At 41.8% G+C, this 14,204-nt stretch overlaps 1 protein-coding gene across 2 annotated transcripts in view; it reads left to right on the top strand.

Moving 5' to 3' along the window:
- The window catches only part of PC (pyruvate carboxylase), a 537,865-nt gene that overhangs the window by 36,668 nt on the left and 486,993 nt on the right, over positions 1-14,204 (top strand). Inside the window, exon 1 of one of the 2 annotated variants that reach the window (XM_056527380.1) lies at positions 9,757-9,803. The exons of the other annotated variant lie outside the window; for it this stretch is intronic. The gene's annotated coding sequence lies outside the window, so the exon portion shown is untranslated. Of the gene's footprint in view, positions 1-9,756; positions 9,804-14,204 lie in introns of those variants that run through there. 2 annotated transcript variants of the gene reach the window in all.

A 14,204-nucleotide genomic window follows, 5' to 3' on the forward strand; every position in this document is an offset into this window, starting at 1 on the left:
ATAGGCAGACTCCCCCCAATAAGGAGATTGGCATTACCCCAATTAGATATCTAGGTAGTACACCTCTTCCCTTACGTAGTTTCCCCTCCATTAGGTAGATAGAAGGCAGCCTCCCCCTTCTCCTATTAGACAGATAGCCCTCCATTAGGTAGATAGGAACCCCCCCCCCCTCCATCCTCCCATTAGACAGGCAGACTTCCTCATTGAGTAGATAAGTAGACACTCCATCCTTAATTTATAGATAGGCAGACTTCCCCCTTCAGGTAGATAGGCAGGTGCAGCATTTGCACCTATAGTTAAAGCTGTCCTGGTGAATCCCATCGAGCCCATTGTTGCAATTTACAGTGTGAACTGTGGCACATTTTTTATCAAAAAGAATTGGTGCACACTGCATACATTTTAGCATATGAAATAAACTGTCTGCCTATGTATGCAAGGTGTACAGCTGGCGATGCCAGCCCACGGTTCTTACTACTCAGACCACTCCACCACTCTGTAGCCATAACAGTACAGTATGTTGAGATATTAGCCTATGTATCTCCAAAACAGGGATTCATGTGCAGCATAAAGGTTTTATTTCCATATAGATGAGCACTGAGGCATATTTGTCTTCTTTAAACTTCAAATATAATGTTTCGAAGAAGATCTCCAATAAAAATAGGATAATAAATGACACGTGTGCATTCAGTAATTTCCCTAAGCACCTACCATGCAGACTCTGGGTCAATGGGTCAGTGTTGATTGTGAAGAAATCCACAAGTGGCATTGACCTGTTTGAATGATTTAGATGGAGTAACAAGCATATGACAGTAATGGGAGCAGAATGGTTAAAGGTCAGACGGCACTGACTGTTCGTAAGACCATTAAACGTGTTTATTTAACGACCCCAAAAGCAGCCGTTGTCAATTCCCAACATTATCACCAGCTCCGGTTTTACGAAGGTTTACATATTACTTGTAAAATGACCAGATATATATTTTAAATAATGTGCATTAAAAAAGTCATTTTTTTTCAGTAAAAATGTACACTTGCCTGCAGCTAGTACAAAAAGTACTGGTTGAATATTAATTGCAGTGGACGGATATTGCCAATTTATCTCCGATGAGTTTCTGGCAATAAAACATTACCCCATTCTGGAATGGTAATAGTTTTAATCGGAAAATACAGAAAAGAGCCTGGAGACTGAGACTTTAAGATTGGACTCTTTCAGATAATGTACTTGGAATTGCAGTTTAGAATTGTAATTTTTCACACTGGGAGAGTTTATGTGAGTGACTCTTTTCCTTTTAATGTACGGGCGGGCGTGTGTTAATTAAATTTCGCACATGTCTCTTCCCGTCACCTTTTTTTTCTTGTATATCTTATTTAACCAATATTGCCAGAAGCTTCCTAATCATCGGAAATGTTCCTTCGTAGCCACTGGGAATCGTCTTCCCTTTAGATCCCTAAGTAGGGGCTTTCATAGTATAATGCCGACAGAACAAACATTTTTGTATGCAAACGACACAAGCCGCCGTCTTTATGTTCCTTCCCTGGCTTTCCTTACCGGCATCATAACGCAGTCACATTGCTGGTTTGGTTTAGGTTTTTTTTTTTAGTTTTTTTGCCTTTTTCAAATCTACTCTTCTGTTTTTATATGGCACAATTTTATTTTATACCTCTATAACTTTCTTACCATATTGAAATGTATTTTCCTTGTTGGCCTGCAATTGTACTGATGTGGGAAGTAAATGCGTGAAGCCGAAGAAAAATAGAACTATAATTTTATTACAAGGCAAAAAATGCGTTAACGATTTTAGTTTATGTGATGGAGACGGAATACATTTTGTCCTATTTTCACCTTCATATCAACCGTTAAGATGCTTTCTACAATATGGCATTCATAGAATGATGCTATGAAATAAGAATTTGCATTTAGCAGGGCACAGTTACGAATACAAAATAGCTTATTGTAGGTTTTGTCTGTATTAACAATGAGCAGTATTTCATCTGTGGGAGTTAAGAAGGGAAGGCAATACAATGAGTCAAGCTATGTTTCTAGGACCTGGTTTACATCTGCATCATAGGTGTAGTTTGGGACCTCCGTTGCAGATTCCGTTCACTGATGGAAAACAGAGCTGGACGATCCGGTGCACAAAGGATACCAAAAGAACCCAATGGAAATTGGCATTGAGGGGTACTCAAATCAACTGGTGCCAGAAAGTTAAACAGATTTGTAAATTACTTTTATTAAAAAATCTTAATCCTTCCAGTACTTATTAGCAGCTGTAAATTACAGAGAAAGTTCCTTTCTTTTTGGATTTCTTTTTAATTCTGTCCACGGTGCTCTCTGCTGACACCTCTGTCAATATCAGGAACTGTCAAGTGCACCATAGGTTTGCTATGAAGATTTGCTCCTGGTCTGGACAGTTATTTTACCTTGGAGCTGCAGAGAACATCGATATAGGGACATCCCATATTGAACTTCCGGAACATGTTCTGATCCGGCCAAATCGGAATTCTTACACATCCTGCTGCCGGACAGACCGAATGTTAAAGTATGATTTACCTGTCTGGGCTATACAGTTTTACTCTTGAGCTGCGGAGATTGTTTGTATTGGGACATCCCTAAACTGTACAATATTTTTTATATACATATAACATAGATATATCAAAATATCTATAAAGAGTAGGAGAGGCTCTTATCAACTAGTTTCCTGGGACCCGAGCTACTCAAATAACACCTATACCCACGGTGTAAAATGCAATAAATAAAAAAATGGAAATTGAGGCTCAGGGTCAATGAATATTGGATGATGATATGTTTATAATAATAAAATATATATGATAATTAAAGTACGTGCCAAACCTCACAGGGCCCTTGTGGGTTGGCAAATCCACAATAAAAATTCACAATAAATAAAATACAATACGGCAATTGTAACTAATATCAACAGGTATTAGTAAATTCATAACATTGTAAAACAAATATAAGAGTGTCCACAGTATCCGATAAAACAGCCAAAATTATCCACAGTATCTGATAAATCAGTAAAAATTATCCACAGTGTCCGATAAGCCAGCCAAAAGAATAGAGATATTTTTGAGAAATTGATCTAATAGTTCAGATGGTGGGTACCATGAAAATAAAGTGCATATTAATCTCTTAGTAGTTTTGTTCAAATTAATCCCCTTCCATATCAATATTTGTAATCCGATGTATTAGTTCTGGCTCTTTATGAAAAGGACTTTTGGAACTCATCCTATCCTAAAGGACTTTGGGAACTCACTTTTACTGGCTGCTGAGGAAAAGTCCTACGGAGGACTTGAAACGCGTCCAGCTTTCCCTTCCAAGTGCCACTCCATACAGCCAATATCCCAGAGACAGAACCCTTCAATTTTCGGTGCATCAAACCTATGCTCAACGCTCCAGCCACGAGGATACGCTACACCGGGCTAATTATCAGAGCCGTTACAAGGATCGGATCCTCTACAATTTGCTGTATCTTTTGAGAGAAGCCGTGTCTAACAGCCGACCTTCATCTGTACCAAGCCAGGCCCACCAGCGCCACATCAGGTACTATGTATACAGCTATGCTGTACATTTCAAGCGCTTCAGTCCCCTGTTTATTTGCCCAGCAAAACCCACTGCATAATTTGAGACAGCAAAATCTCTAGCAGCAGGTGTTTCATTCAAGAGAACTAAACCCTTTACACGATTGTATGCATACATAGTATCACTTGTCTAGCAACATTGTATCCTCCCTATAAGCTCACTTCAGACATCGCTGTATATCATTGAGACTGCCCAGTCTCTAGCAGCGGGCTCTTTGCATAAAGAGCCAGAACTTATACATCGGATTACAAATATTCATATACAAGGGGATTCATTTGAACAAAACTACTAAGAGATTAATATGCACTTTATTTTCATGGTACCCACCATCTGAACTATTAGATCAATTTCTCAAAAATATCTCAATTCTTTCGGCTGGCTTATCAGTCACTGTGGATAATTTTGACTGATTTATTGGATACTGTGAATAATTTTGGCTGTTTTATCAGATACTGTGGACACTTATATTTGTTTTACAATGATATGAATTTTACTAATACCTGTTGACATTAGTTACAATTGCCGTATTGTATTTTATTTATTGTGAATTTTTATTGTGGATTTGCCAACCCACAAGGGCCCTGTGAGGTTCGCCACACACTTTAATTATCATATATATTTTATTATAATAAACATATCATCATCCAATATTCATTGACCCTGAGCCTCAATTTCCATTCTTTATTTATATCAAAATATCTCTAGCTGTTAGGATGTTGTGCATGAACATACATTTACACATATATACACAAACACGTTAAGTGTTATATTTATAGATGACCTTTCTATTGATGGTTTGATGTAATCACCTTGGATTTTATGGATACCTTGCAAACAAAAGTTCCCATTTGCAAAGTGGTAAATGTGAGATATTCTTGCTCTGGAAGGAGAATATTTTCCTGTTTGTAATTGAAAATCCACAGCGACGCAATTGAAATCACCTAATTAAGACTTGAAGCCGAGCCAAGTAATAACATTAAAATTGGACATTACATTATACAGTATTTCAGGCAATGTAACAATGTCTTTAGGCAGTTAAATTTTATAAGTATTAGGTTAATTGAGGGAAGACGTATTGCTTATTGAATGTTCAGATGGTGTTCCACCTTTTTTAAGCTAGTGCAAAAACTGCTAGTATTTTACAGAAATTCATTGAAATCGTATTAAGGATGACTTTCCAAGAAGCCTACATACAATACTGCTGCACATAGACCTTTTACAGCAATTTCAACTAATTTAAGCAGAATGTTTAGCCATCTAATTTCTATGGTAGCTAGCAAACATTCATATCTAAAGGTAGCAGAAAACTTAAAGGGGTACTCCACCCCTAGACATCTTATTCCCCCATCCAAAGGACGGCTGTCACGCCCCCTCCCATAGACTTGCATTGAGCGGACGGGGCGTGACATCACACAGGGCGGAGTCGTGACGTCACGATCTTCCTTTCCTGTGGTCGGGAGCCAGAACCTCCAGTGCTGCCAGAAGCAGATACAGGTGGGTGCTGCATGCTATATTGCGGGGGTCCCCAGCGACAGGACCCCCGCGATCAGACATCTTATCCCCTATCCCTCATCCCCCACTGCCATCATTCTGACAGAGCTTGGTCCCCTTTTGCAATACTTTCTGGTGTTGGTGTCAGCATAAGGAATTGACATCTCAGCCAATTGCTAGCTGAGGCAGGACACCAATCACTGACTGGCTGAGCATGCAATTCCTTGTGCCGACACTAGAAAGTGCTGTGCTGTGAGTCCAGGCTCCGTCAGAACGGTGGTAGCAGGGAATGAGGTAAGTAAAGGTTTTTTTTCTAGCCTTGGCAAGAGTATTAATAATAAATAAAAAATAAAAACCGGTGAACAGAATACCTCTATAAAGGCTTAGTTAACATATTGTAAAATTTACTGATGTATTTTATTTAACATGCATCTTATTGTACAAAATAGGCAAAAAAAATAAAAATGGCCATAAAATATTGTTGGTTTTTTATTACAAACCAAAATGCACATTGAAAATAAAATATGTCAGTACATTTAATAATTATAAAAAACAGGAAGGTGTCAGGTCACCCTCGTGCCTTACTGCTGCTTGGACTGGCGTGGACACCGCCTATGCTTGAATGTAGAAGAAACTCCATTCTAAAGAGCCACTGCGCTAGACAATCAGTTTCTTCTACATTTTATGATGTATGAACTCAGCCTAAAGGCTACAAACAACTGAGCAAATATATAAATTTGTACTTACTATGGTGCACAATACTTTTTTATCTGTATCTCTTTGCATAGTTTCTTTTCTACAGCCTCTGCAGCTTGCTTTTTGAGCTTTAATTTCTCCCTGGCAGATTACCTTGTATCTGCTTTTCTCCACATCTACAGCCTGTGGGAGCTGCCCTGCAAAGTTTCTCTCCCCCAGTCCACAATCTGAGCAGCTGGTGTGCAACCTCCTTCCTGCTGCTATCTCTAACACTAAGAGAGCAGAAAGTCTGATAAATGTATCTTATTTTCCAAGTAGCAGCTAAATGGTGGATATTTTAATGAAGATTGTTGATTTATTTTGCATTCAGGAAACTAATTAATTGTGTTTATCTTTGCACCATCTTCTATCTTTTATTAAAGGCTACTTGTTTTAGACATATTTATCATTCAGGTGAAGGGCACATAAAACATCTGTCATATTCTCTGTCCGACATGCACCAGAAATCTATCTAATTGTACAAACTGTTTAGACGATTTTCATTATGGTTTACTTGGGGACAAAAATTAAGGTCAGAATCAAGCTTTTAGAGGATAATAATTCAGAGCCCTCACGGTCAGGGCCCTCTATATCAGACTGTCATTTACTATGTGTTATGTTCACTGTAGCTGCGTTTGTGTTCTATATTTTAACTCATCAAATGTAAAGCACCATGTGCCTTATATTTAGACATTACTGTCATACACAGCCTACTTCTCAGGCAGAAAGTGAAAACTGTCTAAAGTGCCATTTGGAGGCGTTCTTTCTAGCATAAAAGTATCATGAAAATAACTTAATGTGTTCCTGTCATTAACAAAAACTTTTGATATTATGTAGATAATATATGTATATTTGTAATATACATTAAGTAAATAAGTTGTACATTTTTGGGTGAAAAAATTCTGTCCCTCCATCTATTGCCAGTGTGTCTCTATGAGGAGTCCAAATACAGAAAGTGAGGACAGGACAAGTAGGGCTCTGTGCAGACTCCTGGCTTGTCAATCGTTCTGATGTGTGAGCCAGGGGCGTGTGTTACACAGCCTCAGTGCATAGAGCCCAGCATGTGCTCAGTGTACAGAGCCCTGCTTGTACTCAATGTACAGAGCCCTGCTTGTCCTCAGTGTACAGAGCCCTGCTTGTCCTCAGTGTACAGTGCCCTGCTTGTCCTCAGTGCACAGAGCCTTGCTTGTCCTCAGTGTACAGAACCCTGCTTGTCCTCAGTGTACAGAGCCCTGCTTGTCCTCAGTGTACAGAGCCCTGCTTGTCCACAGCGTAGAGCCCTGCTTGTCCTCAGTGCACAGGGCCCTGCTTGTCCTCAGTGTACAGAGCCCTGCTTGTCCTCAGCGTAGAAAGCCCTGCTTGTCCTCAGTGCACAGAGCCCCGCTTGTCCTCAGTGTACAGAGCCCCGCTTGTCCTCAGTGTACAGAGCCCTGCTTGTCCTCAGTGTACAGAGCCCTGCTTGTCCTCAGTGTACAGAGCTCTGCTTGTCCTCCGTGTACAGAGCCCTGCTTGTCCTCAGTGCACAGGGCCCTGCTTGTCCTCAGTGCACAGAGCCCTGCTTGTCCTCAGTGCACAGAGCCCTGCTTGTCCTCAGTGTACAGAGCCCTGCTTGTCCTCAGTGCACAGAGCCCTGCTTGTCCTCAGTGCACAGAGCCCTACTTGTCCTCAGCGTACAGAGTCACACTTGTCCTCAGTGTACAGAGCCCTGCTTGTCCTCAGTGCAAAGAGCCCTACTTGTCCTCAGCGTACAGAGTCACACTTGTCCTCAGTGTACAGAGCCTTGCTTGTCCTCAGTGTGCAGAGCACTGCTTGTCCACCCACACTTCCTGTATTTGGACTGCTCACAGAGACACACAGAGAACGCTAAGGATAACACATCCTAGATCTGAATGAATGAACTAATCATATGAAATACTTTCATCTTTACATAGTTGAATGTGCTGATAACAAAATCACACAAACTATCAATGTAAATCAAATTTATCAACCAATGGAGGTCTGGATATGGAGTCACACTCAAAATCAAAGTGGAAAACCACACTAGAGGCTGATCCAACTTCGATGTAATGTTCTTAAAACAAGTCAAAATGAGGCTTAGTGTGTATGTGGCCTCCACATGCCCGCATGACCTCCCTACAATGCCTGGGCATGCTCCTGATGAGGTGGCGGATGGTCTCCTGAGGGATGTCCTCCCAGACCTGGACTACAGCATCTGCAAACTCCTGGACAGTCTGTGGTGCAACGTGGTGTTGGTGGATGGAGTGAGACATAATGTCCCAGATATGCTCAATCGGATTCAGGTATGGAGAACGGGCGGGCCAGTCCATAGCATCAATGCCTTCCTCTTGCAGGAACTGTTGACACACTACAGCCACATGAGGTCTAGCATTGTCTTGCATTAGGAGGAACCCAGGGCAAAGCGCACCAGCATATGGTCTCACAAGGGGTCTGAAGATCTCATCTTGGTACCTAATGGCAGTCAGACAACTTCTGGCAAGCACATGGAGGGCTGTGCGCCCCCCCCCCCCCCCCCCAAAGAAATGCCACCCCACACTGTTACTGACCCGCCGCCAAACCGGTCATGCTGGAGGATGTTTCAGGCAGCAGAACGTTCTCCTGGACGTCTTTAGACTCTGTCACCTGTGCTCAGTGTGAACCTGCTTTCATCTGTGAAGAGTACAGGGCGCCAATAGTGAATTTGCCAATCTTGGTGTTCTCTGGCAAATGCCAAATGTCCTGCACGGTGTTGGGCTGTAAGCTCAACCCCCACCTGTGGACGTCAGGCCTTCATGCCACCCTCATGGAGTCTGTTTCTGACCGTTGGAGTGGACACATGCACATTTATGGCTTAATGTAGGTCATTTTGCAGGGCTCTGGCAGTGCTTCTCCTGCTCCTCCTAGCACAAAAGCGGAGGTAGCAATCCTGCTCCTACAGTCTCCTCCACATCTCCTGATGTACTGGCCTGTCTCCTGGTAGCGTCTCCATGCTCTGGACACTACGCTGACAGGCGTAGAATGCTACAGAGGAAATTCCTTTCTTTTTGGAACACTGATGACATCACGAGCACAGTGCTCTCTGCTGACATCTCTGTCCATTTTAGCAACCATGCATAGCAGATGTATGCTAAGGGCAGCATGGTGGCTCAGTGGTTAGCACTGCTGCCTTGCAGCTCTGTGGCCTTGGGTTCAAATCCCACTAAGGACAACAATAAATAAAGACTTGTTATTATTATTATAATGACGTCAGCAAAGAGCACTGTGCTCGTGATGTCACCAGAGAGAATTCCAAAAAGAAAAGAATTTCCTCTGTAGTATTCAGCAGCTAATAAGTACAGGAAGGATTAAGATTTTTTAATAGAAGTAATTTACAAATCTGTTTAACTTTCCGGCACCAGTTGATTTAAAAGAAAAAAGGTTTTCACCGGAGTACCCCTTTAAGGCTTTTCATAACGGAACATTATACCGGCTCTTTAATACGGAATAACTTTATAGTGTGAATGCAGCCTTAGAGGACCTCTTCTCTAACAATACTTTTAAACTCCCTGAAGTGCAAAAAACTATTCTTTACAAAGCCTTATTTCCACTGGATAGTTAACATCTCCATTGTTAGTGTCCAAAAGATCGTACAGATAGTTTCCCAAATTGCACAAGAGTTTCACAGTAAACAATACAACTATTCTTTATCACTGTTCACCATCTATTTTGTAAGTTGCCAACAGTGACTGTCTATTGAAAAGGAAAACTCCAACCCCCACCACCACTAATTGTACTCAGGAAAAATGGCAATTAAATATTCAAAAAGATTTTTTACACCACCCATTGCTCAGTCTAAACAGGGCTTTATAACATTCAGCATCCTCAGCTTGTTGCATGCATTTTAGTTGTGGAATAGATATAGCCCTCTAAACTGTGATTGTTTTGTTTGTTTTTTTTAGGGTCCAGAAATTTGAAAATTAATTATTTCAACAATTCTTCTATTACAGTAAGCCACCAAATACATTTTATATTATTTACTGTATATATATTATAATATTAAATTATTATATTAAATAGGGTTTAATGTTTAATCTACTGTATTTCACTTTTTTTTTTTTCACTCCTTCCTCTCTGATTCATAGCCCTTACAAATGACTGGTTACACATACGAGGAAGAAATAAAAATAGAAGTAACTGTGAATGAATGAACATATCCCATTTTCCACAGTCCTCATGCAAGATGGCAGATGTTTTTTGTAATGTTCACCTAGTTTCTGTATTCCTGCAGAACAGTAGTTTTTCGCCTGCCCCCAATGCCAGGTCAGCACTTTTACCTGATTAACATAGGTGAATCTGCTGAGTGCCTCCTTTAGAGGACCAAAAATGTGATAATCCCCCATGTGTTTGGAAATGCACCTGAATAGGCCAAGCAGTGCACTGTGTATAGCCAGACTATCAAATAAACAATGTATGTTGCACTTTAAAGGGAATCTGTCATCTGTATCACACACAATAACTTGGTACATACTTGTAGTGCAGATGACACAGATAAAAATTATACTTACCACTCTCTGCTCCATGCCTCCGTTCTTCGGTAATCTCTGTTATTCGGGATATGCTAATAATGCTGCTTGATGAACAGTGACGTCCAGACAGCATCTTCATTGGAATGCCTCCTCCCCTGTGCCGAGCCTCCTCTGCTGCAGAATGGAGCTCCTCTATGCAGCATAATGCCTTTCCTCCACATGTGCAATGGCCACAGTCACAGGCATTATGCTGCAGAGTGGAGCTTTATTCTGCAGCAGAGGAGGCTCAGCACAGGGGAGGAGGCATTACAATGAATATGGTGGCTGGACGTCACAGTACACAAGGGGCTTGGGACTGCCCCTGTGCACCAAGCAGAATCATCAGCATATGCAGAAGACCAGGGATTACCAAAGAACGGAGCGAGGAAAAATAAGTATAATTTTCATTAGTGTCACCCGCACTACAAGCCTGTACTTTAAGGTTAGTGTAGGTAATACTGATGACAGATTCCCTTTAAAGGGGTACTCCGGCATTTAGACATCTTATCCCCTATCCAAAGGATAGGGGATAAGATGCCTGATCGCCGGGGTCCCGACCATGGGGCCGGCGGCGTGTGACGTCACGTGGGACCCCCGCGATCAGGCATCTTATCCCCTATCCTTTGGATAGGGGATAAGATGTCTAAGCGCCGGAGTACCCCTTTAATAGCTTCTCATTGTTCTGGTTACAACATAATTTAAAAATTTCCTTTAGATTTTGATTCTCCCTCTTGGTCTTTCAGATAGATTTCCCAGGGCCACACACATACAGTAATGAACCCCTCCTCGTGCATAGTTCAGTATTGAGCATCCCTTTTTTGCTTCCTGAGACAGTGGGCTAACTTAAAAGAGAAAAGAGAACTCTGGCAAAAAAAATTATTTTGCCAAATTAAACTGACCTTCTGCCGCTCCACGGGTCTGGCTGGAGTCTCTCTCCCATCCTCTGGGCCTGGTCTTCTTTCTGCTTTTGGTGCCTGACATGTCACACTGCGCTTAGCTAATCGCCAGCCACAGTGATGTCCCGCCTCGGCTGTGATTGGGTGAGCGGCAGTGTGCCTTCTTCCAGGTTCCCGGGCCTGGACCCTTTACATCACACTGCCGCTCATCCTATCACTGGCCAAGGTGGGACATAAGCTGAGTGCAGCATGAAATCTTGGGCACCAAAAGCAGAAGATGGGCACTGGCAGACGGGAGAGCAATTCCAGGTAAGGTAAGTCAATTTCTCCTGTATGGTCTATTCACACGTAGAGTATTCTGTGCAGATGTGATGCACAAGATTTTCTGCTGAAGATTTCAATGTGAACTGAATGACTGAGCACAGCTTCAAATCCTGCGCATCAAATCTATGCACAGAATACTGTACGTGTGAATAGACCCTTAAAGTGAATCTGTCAACACAGTGTAGCAGGGGTTAACAACCACAATGCAAGGCATGCCCTTGGTTGTGGATTTGGTTGCTTTCTTCCTATATATATATATATATATATATATATATATATATAAAAAAAATTTACATTGTTTTAAGTGTCAAACTTCATGCCAACACCACTTTAGTGATTGACAACAGAACTTGTCTGCTTGCAGCAGCCCCATGATGTTTGCCCCCGCATGCGCCCTCTATCAATATTGTGGCCTTGGTGAGTCTGCGAGTGATTCTCAACCAGTCAGACTCACAGAGCCTACACTGCAGTACCCAATGAGGGCGCTATGTATCAGTCACCAGGTGTAGCAGGCGGGACAAAAACGGAGAGAGGCATTTTTGCTCTGGTGCATAGCGGACCTTGGGCTATGTCTCTCTGAGACACATGGACGCTGCAAAAAATATATTTTTATTGGAACAAAGCATAAAATACATAAACAAAGGAACGCCTGGCAGGTGGTTGTTAACCCCTACCACTCTGTGCTGCCAGTTTTAGATACAATTTTAGATACATTTTAACGGTTTGGTTCCCGGGTAACTGTATATGTATCCTATATGATAGCCAATACTTCAAAGAGAGTGAAAAGAACGCACTCACCCATGAGGAACTTGCTTGTAGATCTTTATTCCATAAAAGCAGACATGGTACAACGGGTAGAAACAGAGGAGCAATCTTGCGAGGTTGCTCCTCTGTTTCTAGCCGCTGTACCATGTCTGCTTTTATGGAATAAAGTTCTACAAGCAAGTATATTACAGGTGAGTGCGTTCTTTTTACTCTCTTTGAAGTACTGTGTTGGACATTTACACTTTATCAGAGAATGGACCCCCACCCCCACGGGGCTAGTCCAAACATAGGTGTAGCCGCGTTTACTTCTGATTTTTAATCTTATTCTGTCCATGGCACTTTGACTGTGTGATTCTACAAGCAGTTACATTTTTATATGCAGATCTGTCATAAATAAGCAGAAAAACCTAATTTTTTACATGATTTTGATGCAGATTCACTGTGGATCTTCCCCCTATACACAGAACATGGTGAAATCAATCACAAATCCACAATATAGTGAGCAGACGCAGTTGCAAATCTACAGATACATTTTTAAGCTGTTCCGAGTTTAACCAAAAGGGGATTTTTTTTTTCTGTCCCACAGCATGAAAGCAACAGCTACATCAAGTGTGTATAATTGTGTTACCCATTGCTGCCCTAAGCACAGACCCACAAGTGCCTAGTGGTAAACACAGCCCTTCTTCTTGCATCATTGAAAACATTTGCCCATGTTTGTCTTAGATAACATATACATTGTACTAACCTCTTTGATCCAAATTCAATGCAGAAATCTAGTCAGAAGTAGTGATATTCATCTACGAATTCCCAAATGTAACTCTCTATTATCTTTTTTTCATTGTTGGTTGTACAGACAGTGTTTAGTGTAGACAAACAACTTTAGGTATCTATAATATATGTGAGAGCAAAGTCTACTGGCAGTAATAACATGTCCAACTAGGATGCCTTTTATTTCTTCAATATAGCAGAGGTAGTTTGTGAGTAGAGATGTGTGAACTGAACCGATCGAACCCAAATTTGGTTGGAACTCGAACTTCAGGTGGTTTGGTTTGGCAGAACCTGCTAAAATAACATCAGCCATTTGGCAACAAACTATATTAAGGAAGGATCACATGATCTTAGGGATAACCATAATTCCTTTCAAACAGCTCTCCCAGCCAAACAAGAGGTAGTATAGGGGTGATGTCAAATCCTCTATTAAAGCCTATACATATAGCTTCAGCAGCCATTATACAGATAGCAGATGTTAGGTGAAGATCTCTGTGAGGGAAACTAAGCTGAGAACAACCCATATAGGGGACCACACATATTTAAGAATTGTGTAAGCTGCATAGAGTGTCCTGCATCTGTTCTGTCAGTGCAAAATCAGTTTTTATTGGAAGTTAAAGGACAACTGTAGTGCAAGACTTTTATATATTCCTGTGCCCGGGCCTCAAAAATAAACAAAATAAACTTTAACTCACCTTCCTAAGTTCCCCCGTTGATCCAGTACAGGCCTCACGGTCCAGCGGTGCTAACCTCATTGTCACGATTCGGCTGGCAGGTGGTGGATCCTCTGTGCCAGAGAGGGATTGACGTGGACCGTGCTGGTGGACCGGTTCTAAGTTGCTACTGGTATTCACCAGAGCCCGCCGCAAAGCGGGATGGTCTTGCAGCGGCGGTAGCAACCAGGTCGTATCCACCAGCAATGGCTCAACCTCTCTGACTGCTGAAGATAGGCGCGGTACAAGGGAGTAGACAAGAGCAAGGTCGGACGTAGCAGAAGGTCGGGGCAGGCAGCAAGGATCGTAGTCAGGGGCAACGGCAGGAGGTCTGGAACACAGGCTAGGAACACACAAGGAAACGCTTTCACTGGCA

The sequence above is a fragment of the Hyla sarda genome, chromosome 6 (assembly GCF_029499605.1).
Source record: "Hyla sarda isolate aHylSar1 chromosome 6, aHylSar1.hap1, whole genome shotgun sequence".
Taxonomy (NCBI): domain Eukaryota; kingdom Metazoa; phylum Chordata; class Amphibia; order Anura; family Hylidae; genus Hyla; species Hyla sarda.